The 11,207-nt window shown below is 40.0% G+C and overlaps 1 long non-coding RNA gene across 1 annotated transcript; it reads left to right on the forward strand.

Moving 5' to 3' along the window:
* The first annotated feature begins 3,784 nt into the window (after positions 1 to 3,784).
* LOC147753921 (uncharacterized) lies at positions 3,785 to 8,956 on the forward strand. The gene is made up of 2 exons (XR_015313074.1): positions 3,785 to 4,418; positions 7,547 to 8,956. It is a non-coding gene; the product is annotated as an uncharacterized LOC147753921 (long non-coding RNA).
* Positions 8,957 to 11,207: the final 2,251 nt, after the last annotated feature.

Below are 11,207 nucleotides of genomic sequence, written 5' to 3' on the forward strand. Positions count from 1 at the left end.
GAAGCAGTAATCTCAAGGGAAAAATATAGCTGTCACAAATCCCCTGAGAAACAGGGGTGGCCAAACTTGACTAATTTTAACGAATCTATAATTATCATTCCAAGGGGTCAGACGTAAAGGTAGGCGATCCAGATACGAGTTAGGTTTTGAAACAAAATGCTTGAGGAATGAAGACTTTCGAGGTAAGTTTGGCATGTGGCAAATGTCGAGCTTAGTAATCACTTGGCAAAAAGTGACGCATACTCGAACGAGTATTTAAAAAGAGCATATTATAGGATGAGCAAATTCACATTGTTGTTGTATTTATTATCCGGCAGAGGGCGAAAATGGCATGTTGCTGACATGATTATATATAAAGAAAAATGCTAAACTGTTATTGGTGAAGATGCTCGAGTTGAAAAAAAAGTCACTTAAACACTTGTTTGCTGTCAATACAAGATATCAGAAAAAAAACCTATGGAGCGCTACCTAACAACTCTAATATGTTGCTGTACTCATAACATATTTCTTGTGATCATAATAATAAGAGTTGCTAGCATAGTTTATATACGATTACTACTATATTTCAATTAAATTTAATCCAAATTAAAGAATTCGATTCGCCTATGACTCGCTATAATTAGAAGCGATGTGGGATTTTTAGTTTTCCAAACTTAGCCTTCGGGCTTAGGTTTGGCAAACCTGAAACATCAGGAAGAACGAACATCGACCTTTGTTATAAATATATTTCAGCTCTTATCGTTGAAGAGTAACTCGTCAAGCTTAAAGGCCTCTTTGTTCTTGTTCTGCGAACAGAGTCAGACACGGTACAACTGGGACATGCGTAATCACCTACTGTTTAACTATTTATTTGGCTGCCGATATCAACGACAAAGGATTCGATTTAAATAGTATATTGCTGAATATATATAATGGCTTTATGGTGATTAAATTCATGTTAGGCTCACTAGGACAACCTTTTTTCTATTTTACTTTATCGGTAAGGCGTAAATGCGTACATACGCACACGGTTATGTTGCATACAAGAGCTATTTAAACGAAACAAACAATTGCAGCATATTAATATACCGCATAAGGTGGTAAAAGGAAGCAGAGAATGAAAATCTGCATAGTTATCATTTCAAGGTCAGGCTGTATGGTTTTGCCACGGTATGGAAGTGAGCTCGCAGGCTAAAAACCGAGGTCGTTTTCGCGGAAAACAAATAGCCTTCCTCTGCGTTTTTCTAACTCTAAGATAACAATCCTCAAGCGGGGAATCCTCAATTCTCAGCGCGAATAAGTGTTACTTATTTAGAAAGAAAAAAAAAACCCGTTTGAACCGCTGTACAACACCGAGTCGAGCGTGAATAACAGCAATCATTTGCCTTCAATTACATAAAATATGTATAAATTATAATAAATAGCGAAATGTATAGTGAGGCACGATGTCGTCGGAAGAAAGGTCTAATGATCCTCAATATATACCCGATCTACAATGCAAAACGTTAGCTGTGGAAGCAGAACTGATTGCTGTTGAAAAGATACTACGCGAAGTCTGTTCGAGAATGGTGTTACTGGGGAGTACCATGGACTGCCTTAAAGATTGAGTCGCACAAAATCCCAAAGGCCAAGGCGATAAGTCCAATTGCCCTGTGGACAATTAACGTTATCGTGTTTTCTAAGATAAAATATCACAGCAGTAGTACGTATACGAACAGGAAGATACAGACTATGTAAAAGAATTGTATCGCGCTTTATCATTGGAAGACAAGCTTTGCTACAAAGCCCCGCCTAATTCTTCCGTAAACTTTTCGTGATCTGAAAGCTATCCTCCATAACTCAGAGGATAGTAACGAATTCGCCACTGACTGTGATATAAAATTAAGCTGTAGTGATCCTCTACTCCGGTTATGAGTGACAGTGTGTATAGTGTATTTCTTGTTAGTAGCGATATTGACGTACTTTATATAAGGAAAGAGTATATATAAACTTCTTTCGTGGCTTTATTGTGGCTATATATCGATCAAATATAGGCTTTCGAAGTGCAAACAAAACTTCAATATCCGCGAAGGCAAGAAGCCCTGACGGCTTTCCACTCACATAAAACCTTGGTTCCAGTTTCTAATATTGAAGTTTGGCTAGTTCATGTTACTTTCATATAAAGTTTAAGAAAAGAGCTGTTATCAGTTCGTCTTTGAGAGTCATTTAGATTTCGTTTAACTTAGACAGTAGGTGAAAATCAGGAACGTGTTGCTTTGATAGCGATTAGCAGTGCTGTTAATTAATATTATAGTTATCTGCGAATTTAGACGATCGGTTCGAGCTCAAAGAGTACAGTGGGGATAGGTGGCACGAACCAGTTATAAAAAATCGGGTGACCCCGGCCTTCAGTCTTCGGCTGAACGGGATGGCCGTGAGTCAGATCAAGTAGATGTTTTTGTATCCGACAATGCCTTATTAGTTATATTTTCTTTTTTCAGACGGGGCACGAGACTGAGCTCTGCAACGCATGGCCTGGAACCACCTTACGTGCTCCGAATTTTCGTGGGCAAACGTGTCACCGTTGCATTGTCATAAAGGTAACAATACCCGCTTGGCATTACCTGATCGTTTTAGACAAGGCAGCAACTAGATAAGCAATGCGACCAGCCTTTGACAGACTGCTTTTGTCCGTTGCGTCAAACGACAATTTGTCAGGTTTGTCAGGACAAAAAGAAATTGATTAGGATGCTATTTGTACGAGGTGCTGGTGAGCTGACATTGTATTGCGAAAAAGGTAAGATATCTCGATCGTTAACTATGTATCCAACCCACTTTCATTATGGCTGAAAAGCTTACCGAGTGTGATTGATGTTCATTGCTGCGGGATCTTTCATTCACTCTAACGGCTAGAGAGTTGTTCTTATCCTACTGCCGATTTAGAAATTTTGGGAAAACTATTATTTTTTGGCCTTGAATAGCCGACTCATCTACTCCATTGTTGCAATTAGTCATCTGTAATGCTTTTGATGATTTGATGAACGGAATGTTTAACAGATGTAGACAGTAAAGTAGCAATGAAAAAATAGTATTTAGTTATGGGCGAGGGTCAGTTAGTTGTACGTAAAAAAAGGCGGGCGCGTCTGTTGTTTTTTATTTATTATATGATTGTATATATTATATTACTTTCTCTTAAGCTATTGAAGGTATTCGCCTATCTGTTACAGAACATGCCTGATGTCCTTGCATAAATCGTACAAGGACCGGGCATGCAAACAAATTCCGTATGCAAAACAAAAAACCGTGAGGAATTCTTCGGCCCTAACGCTATGCGGAATGGACAAGTCGTAAAATCTAAAGATATTCGAATATTTGGGCGTACCTATAACGAGTTTACACACATCGTCATCGTAGAAATGGTTATTACCAACAAAACCAGAAGCATTTTCTAATTTATCTAAATTGACCCGATATAACTTATCAAAACAGGAGCTATGAATGTTCTGACACACTTTACGCACAAGCTAGAATACTGCTACAAGTACGAGTAAGCATGTCACATTGATTCAGCTTCCACGTTCCCATTGCTGCTTCTAGCACGAAGCTCGTTGATATCGGCATAATGAACGATAACTATTTATGTCCGCGATACACATTAGAAAGAGAAAGAAAGGACCTGAATGACACGCCGAACGAAAGTCCTAAATTAACACAGCTTGGGGCTGTGGGCAGCTGAGGGGAACACTGCTGAGCAGGCCGAAATAGAGGAAAAAGACGACGCGTTTATCTTATCTGTAGTTCTGCGAGTAACGCGCCGGCAGCCATCGTGCAGTGGCCCACCACCAGCAAAAGTCCTTCGTGAGAGCAACCTCGTTGGTACAGCAAAGTGATGGAACGTTAGCTGGTGAAAGGAAATGTTAGTACATACGTGTGCCTTTTTGTATGCATGCATGCCTGTACGCTCAGAAAGACAAAGGCAGCTAGAACAGCAGCGGCAAAAGGCAACACATTTGAGGCGGTAGAAGGGAGGGGAAGGAATTTCGATGTTCGGGGGCATGTGGTCTCGTTGTCATAAACTGTGCTCATCGGAGCAGCAACGTCGGCTGGTAGAGTCGGCACGAGGCACAAGCGTGACGGGTGGCGCACAGGGACATCCAGAGTACGTGATATAACGTGGATAGACGGACCGGCGCAAACAGACACGGCCATGATAGGAGAAACTCGGCCCGTTCAGGATAGTGCACTGAGTAGACAAATAGACGACGACTATTTTTTTGTGTTGGTTCCTTTCTGCTGATTGCGACTAGAAGAAAATGGACAGCTTCAAACTGCCGCATGCAAGAAGTTATGCTAGAAGGAAGGAACACAGGGAGTAGGTGTTGGGCTGGAAATGACGTTGACGTTTGGGTGCAGAGTGAAAGTTGGATAGATGGCGTGAGGGACGGGACCTGAACACGCAGGTACAAAGAAAAAAAGTTAGGCCAGGCAAAATTTTGTAGGAAAAATATACTATTTTACGTTACTTTGTTCTTGTTTTTCTGTTCACTGCTCGACTGAATACTTAGGCTCATATAGGAGCGTGAGAGCGGGCTTAACGGCGTGGAAAGCCGTGGCCACAATCGTTTCTGTAAAACACTCACGTGTGACTACCGTACTTGGATAGGTCTTTGCGCATTAACGAAGACGAAAAGAAATAAGATGAAGGCTCATAAGAAAAAAATTATTGTAAAAACGTTGAACTGAATTGTGGCTTTATTTAGTGACAAGTAACAGATTGTTAATGCCTCATGAACTGAACGCATACGGTGACTGCCTTTTCTATATGCGATTATATGCAATCATATTGTCCATTATACTACATACATACATACAACTCCAACATGGAGAAAACGGTACGCCTTGGACGGTATCTTTCATTGTTACAGCACCTAGGTCACAAATAAGAGTGCTAAGTAATTATATGTCAGCTTTGGCAAGACTTAATTAGAGAAATAGCTTTTACTTTTAAGATACTGTGGAAACATGTAGTGAATAGTTGGTCAGCTTACGTTGTATGAAAGCCATTTCGCCTGTGTGGGAGCACAAAGGTATCTTACTTTTAGACTCATGAGTCGGAAACCTTTGTTGTATTGTTGTATTCGAAGCTTGTTAGAATCGTACCCCTCTTTAGAAAGCACTTACATACCTATATACAGTAAAACTTGATTTTATGATGAAATAAGGTAAAAGTAATACACATGTGGTTTGCGCTTCAAATAATTTCACCAGCATTATCCAGCCAGGCGTACCTACTAACCTATTCCACGTCGTAGATAAAAGAACCGTTCGCACTAATAAAACCAGGACACGTTTAGTCCAGAAAATCGGCGATAACAAATAATCTGTATAAACCAGTGCGGTGAAGTTCGATTCACAAATATAAAGCAAATTGCACACAGCGCTCTGTTACCATCAAATATGTATTGAAATTTTGCAGCTGGTAGAATAGCAATGGCAAGCAACACGAAGGATGTAATTAACGTTGCTACTTCATACAATATTAAATGCACTACAAGATTAGCTTCTTTAAAGCAAGAGAGGCAGACCGTGATAGACGCGTAACATTTAAGCAAATTATATAATGGTAGAGTTTACGGGAGTACTGTGTGACACGCATTGTACGAAAGGACATATTATTTTAATTAGAGTCCTATGAAAGGAATATCTGCTTTTACTCAATTTTTATCTAGCCTACTTCCTTCCGTAACACCGCCCTAATGCCACCATGTGGCGAACGATACCTGGTCTCGAGGTTAGGCTCGGAAGACTGACGTGTGCCAGTGCATTTTTAACATCTGCGTTAGTTCGCCTTTTGTTAAGGTTGAAAACCTATCGAAGTACTCTAATACCTGAGCCTTACGCGCCCAAAATCATACAGCTGAGACGATTGTCCAAAGGAAGCTTGCTAAATGCACGTTAATAAGAGACCTTGTCTTGATCGCCACTCTCAGATCAGATCGGTGAAAAATTATTGAGTTCATTCAAAAAAAGAGCCTAGCGGCCCTAATTTAAGAGGTACTACACAACACAGAGTCAATAACGCACATCTACAACTATAGATTTTGAAATAGAATTGTTAAGGATAACAACAAGTAGTGCCTTTGCGTCTATACGAAGCAAAGAAGAGAACAGATAACTCCACAGGTACGCGTCAGTCAAAAGTCAGACTGAGCCTTTAGGTAAACAAAACATGAATTGCTGTTAATAGGGCTGCAAGCGTTGCACAAACTAGAAAACACTTGCGTAAAATAAGATAACAGACAGGGATCTGTGCGTGTTAAACTCAGTTACACTAAGATTAAACAAGGATATCTATAGAAAAAAAAACAAAAAAACTCAATAGGCCAGGCAAACTCATCCAATGCCAGCCCACATACGGCAAAAGTCATCAACATCGCCCTGCAAAACATGCCTTCCTGTGTATGATGCTAGTTTTCACACATGCTTTTCGGTTTTTGGCGGTCTAACGCCGGCTAATGCAGTTCGTAACGGTACGTTTGACAATATAGACCCGAAAGCTTCAAAAAACGATAACTAAGACATATAGAAAATCATTGAAGGTGGCGGAAATTGCGTCATAAATTAATTCGAATGAAAATCTGTCGTTCGAAAAATTGGCATTATTTTTGCATTAATCTGGTAATTCGCTATCTCGTAAAGCTGACGAACGTTTGGCAGTATTTGACCAGTGACATGGGCTAAAATATTTGACAACATGATTGCAACCGCTACGTTCCCGTGTTACATGAATGTATAATAGTGTTTGTATCAGACGTATTCTTCATTTTGACAAAATGATACCACCTACCAGATACAGACTTCCTGATTGCTGGATATTCCTTTTCCTAATTATGTCTCTCTTAATAGTATTTTTGCGAACTACCATTTGCTAGTAGTAGTCGTGCATATTTATTCCCGGTCATCTCCTTCAACATATTTCAGATCAAACTGAAAAATCCTGTGGAGGACAACCAACAGGGCAGTTGAACCTGTCCGAGAAGTAGTGAAAAATTGACCTTCAGGAAAAGGATAATAGCTTCTTTTGCAAAGCAGTGACAATTTCATTGTGTGTCGATTACCATGTGTTTTGTCTCGTTCAAAGTACGACTTTCCCAAGTCGTACGATAATATAACTCACATCGATAGAAGCTTAGATGGTAATATATACTCAGTTTAACAATGCTCGGTTCATAGGAAGACATCTCCAACCAAGCTGCATTATCGAACTGAAATCACACCATTGTAGATATGTTGGAAGAAAACGGTGTATTTACCGATTCAATATCATCAATAGGTTTATTACCCGTTATTATTTTTACCCGTAACAGCTGCCTGGTTACAGTCGATATTATTTATACACTGATAGAAATCGTATACAGAGAATGTAGGCTGTAACACCTTATGCACCACTTTACCATTTTAACGTTTCCGGTCTCACAGAGAAGAACGTCTCGTTTCAAACGAATCTAAAGGTATTTTATCTTGTCTTGCCTATTTTTACTTACCGTTTGCACGGTGTCATACTCCGTGCTGTTTTAAAATGTGATAGGTGTATACAGAGAGTTTGGACTTGGATACAGTTATTACTAGTCGTCTAAAATGAAAACGCGAGCTGCTCGACGATACAAAGTGGGTCTGGTTGTCTCGTGCCTACAACATCGGTGAATCAGTGCTCCCGTAGAACGCTATCCGAACACTGCTCAACAGCGATTCAAAGCTCAGCTGAGAGACGAAGCGGGCAAAAAATCGTGGCCTACAACGGGTAAGTCATCCCGTCTCTTGTTAGAATCTCCGTAGATGCCCCATCGTCCGTGAAATTGTAGCCACAAATTATGACATCAATAGGACGAAATGAGTGACAACCTCTAGGAAATCGCTAACGAAAGCACCACAGGAAACAACAACGGCGACGAAATCGGTGGGAGACATCTGCCACTACATCGATGTCAATAGCGCAGTTAGCCGAACGCAGCAAGCGATCTTGATGAGAACAAATTTCTCCATTTGGACGTGTCCAGTTTTCCAACTCGATGGAGGCCGACGGAAAATCTTCTATTCTATCCCTCAGTACTTTGTTTTGTTTTTTTCGTCATTGAGCGACGTTTCAACGGATTTACTTTCCATCTACCAGCTTTACCAGCAACCAGTTCGAGACCGATATCCACGCTCGATAGGAACTTTTGTCGTCCGCAAGCTTTACAGGAGACTTGAAGGCTAGAAGACGTTGGCGGGAGATCTAGTTTCGGTCGAATTTTGAAAGAACGGCTTTAGAAGTAATTTTCGCTTGGTCTTCGATTGAGAACGTCTTTCTATGCTCACGTAAGATAGCTGGAAATAACTACGGGCACACGTTGATAAATGAGAATCTGTTTTCTCGTTCCTTTCATAGTGAATCAGTTGTGTTTCGTTGCCATAACTGTAGTCGTACTTAATAAACAACTATACTCTTCGTCTGGAAAGTATTGTTTCGATGTCACTGATATTTATATATTATTAATGTTATTATCATCTATGCTCCACAACTTAGGAAACATGGCTTAGGAAACATCGTGGCTCAACGTTCTTTCAAAAGGGTTTTGTTTCTACATCTTTGACTAGCTTGAAGGCGTCTTCACCCTCGACATCGAAAGCGAACAACAGAAGTACATGATCTTCAATTAGGTAAACCTATAGCGGACAGTTATGTATTGCATCCTAGGAAATAATATGGCTCACTTCAATCGCAAGGTGAACTGTTGCATCATTGCAAATCAGACATTTTATGCTAGCGGGCTTTAGCATGAGACGCCGTACGTCATAAAAATGATTTATTAAATTTTCACACTCTTTATAATGTTAGGATTCGACTACATATCGTGGTCCATAACATTGGTTGGCTTCGTTTTACTTCGTCCAAGTCGAGTTTAAGAAGTAAATGATTTCAATAAATCGAAATAATAATAGTAAAACATATAGCAAATTAGTTGTATTTTTTTTTTGGGAAAACCAATAACGTAATAATGATGAGCTTTGCAACCGCGTTTATTTAGCCGTCGGAAAGAAAATTTCTGGCCTTACTTGGCCTGGAGTTTTTTTTTCAAGTGTTTTCAAGCTTCTCGAGATACCCTGGTCTCGGGCATTTGTGATACTATTATTTCTACGTCACTTCTCATCTTGTATACGGGAGGCTGTAAAATGTTGTTGTTGTTGTTGTTGTTGAAATTTTCAGTACATCCATGAGACAATGTGGTTCTCGGATCAAACTAGCTTTTCATAACAAGTACTGTGAAATGTTTTGATTCAGTTATTGCATAGAAATTTTCTGTCACCTATTTGTTAGTATAGCAGGAACAGTGACTATGGCAGCGATTGTCAGAATAACCTTTTCAAGGAAGGGGTCATACCTTTTCAATTCTTGCGGAAGATCCTCGAGCCATAGGTGGTAGTTGCTCCTTGGGATGCTACCCATCAATAGAAAACCTTTGCTCAACGAAAATAACTCTAGTCGACCCTTTTTCATCTGTCTTCTGACAGTTACTTGTAGTAGCTCTATTTACGTGTGCACACCTTTGAACCTGACAAAACGCTGCTGGCGTTTTGCGTAGCAGGGATCTAGACAATTGACGCTTGATAATAAACGACGAACTGCTTTTACACGAAAATAAGTATTGCACGGCTTTATTATGAATTAAATAAATAGAGATTATTTCCAGCATTCAAGCTAACGTATCCCATATATGCATATAATTAACGGAGAATTTCGGATGCCTTTATGATAATATCATACTTGCGTGTTATTATTTATTACCCTTCCACCTACAGAAAAACATGTGGTATGTAAAGCAGATGCAAAACGGTGCTTCTTGCCGAAAACCTAAAACTTCGCTTAGGCGTCGGGAAAGCCACTCCGGTACTGTGGCCGATGCGGGCGTAGGGCGCAGAGTCAATGACAGGGTTGAAGTATGAAGCTATATCATAAGCATTGAAAACTTACAATTTTGGTATTGAGTCTTTTATGGGATATCGGTCTACGAGAATTGGCTGTGAGGAAGATGATCTATGGCCGCGTCGTGTTCGTTATCTGCACACGCAATACCCGGGGGTCGCTAAAAGATTGCACGTACAGAGGTTTGTACTTTTTGAGGTACCCGAAGTATCGGTATTTCCAGCCGCTAGGAAAAACTGTAGCACGGAATACAAAGCCTGTGAAATCTGTGTATGGCCGTAGTCACGATAGGTATAGTATCTGTTCGATAGATCGGCACAACTAGACCATAAGTAAATAGAAATTAAATTGTTGAAAACATCGTAGAGGTTTGTGTAAGATATACGTCAAACTTCCACCAACGTTGCTTCCAATTGTTGGTTTTCCTCACCTGTCGGAAAATCCTTTAAGTCGTTTAACTTGCTGTTATGTAGTAATGTAGTTGCTCCAAGGTGAACAGTTAACTTCAAGGGCGCAACACAGTACTATGCTCAGGAAATTGAGCAAGTAGAAGTTCCCGTACAGTATGAACCATAGTGGCAATTTAATAAGAACACAGATTTTAATTGCAGTGGTCACGACGAATCCAATACACACTCACATATCTCATGGCATACAGACCGTAAGAATATATTGATTTTCTAAAAAGCCAGAGAGAAACTCGACAAAAAAGGTGAAATCATGTTCATGCTTAGTTGTTTTTGTGCTTACTCGTTTCCTGAGCAATGTTGTAAAAACAAACATGATGAAAAGAGTATATGCTTTTAATTACCACGTTTTGATTGTTGTTTTTTTTTCTGGCTTCATAATTCTACTAGTTGCATAACCAAAATCGGGAACTCCAGTTAACTTGCCAGCTTCAATTAGTAACCTTCAGTACTCTTCTAATGGTGCATCTATCTCTAACGTCTAAAACTGCTTAGCTACCAAAAACGCAGAAGAGGTTTCAACAAACCTGGGCGCTTACAACGTCAGTATAGAAATAACTGGTGACCCGCGTTTGATTACATTAGGCCTTTTGCTCGTTGTATGTAAACCGCTATTTTACCTATTATTCCAGTTTCCTGTCCTAAGCTGATGTCGCCCATTATCTTAACCCTCCATCATTACTGTCTGAGGCTTAGCCAGCACAAGCTTTAAACTGCAGATAAATGGCGATCGTCTGCATACATAAAAATCCTAACGCGATCTACGCTGCCGTTGCGACAAGTGTAGATTCCTATCGACGCGACGCCGTGATCTTTCA

The sequence above is a fragment of the Varroa jacobsoni genome, unplaced genomic scaffold (assembly GCF_002532875.2).
Source record: "Varroa jacobsoni isolate VJ856 unplaced genomic scaffold, vjacob_1.0 scaffold_103, whole genome shotgun sequence".
NCBI classification, from domain to species: Eukaryota; Metazoa; Arthropoda; class Arachnida; order Mesostigmata; family Varroidae; genus Varroa; species Varroa jacobsoni.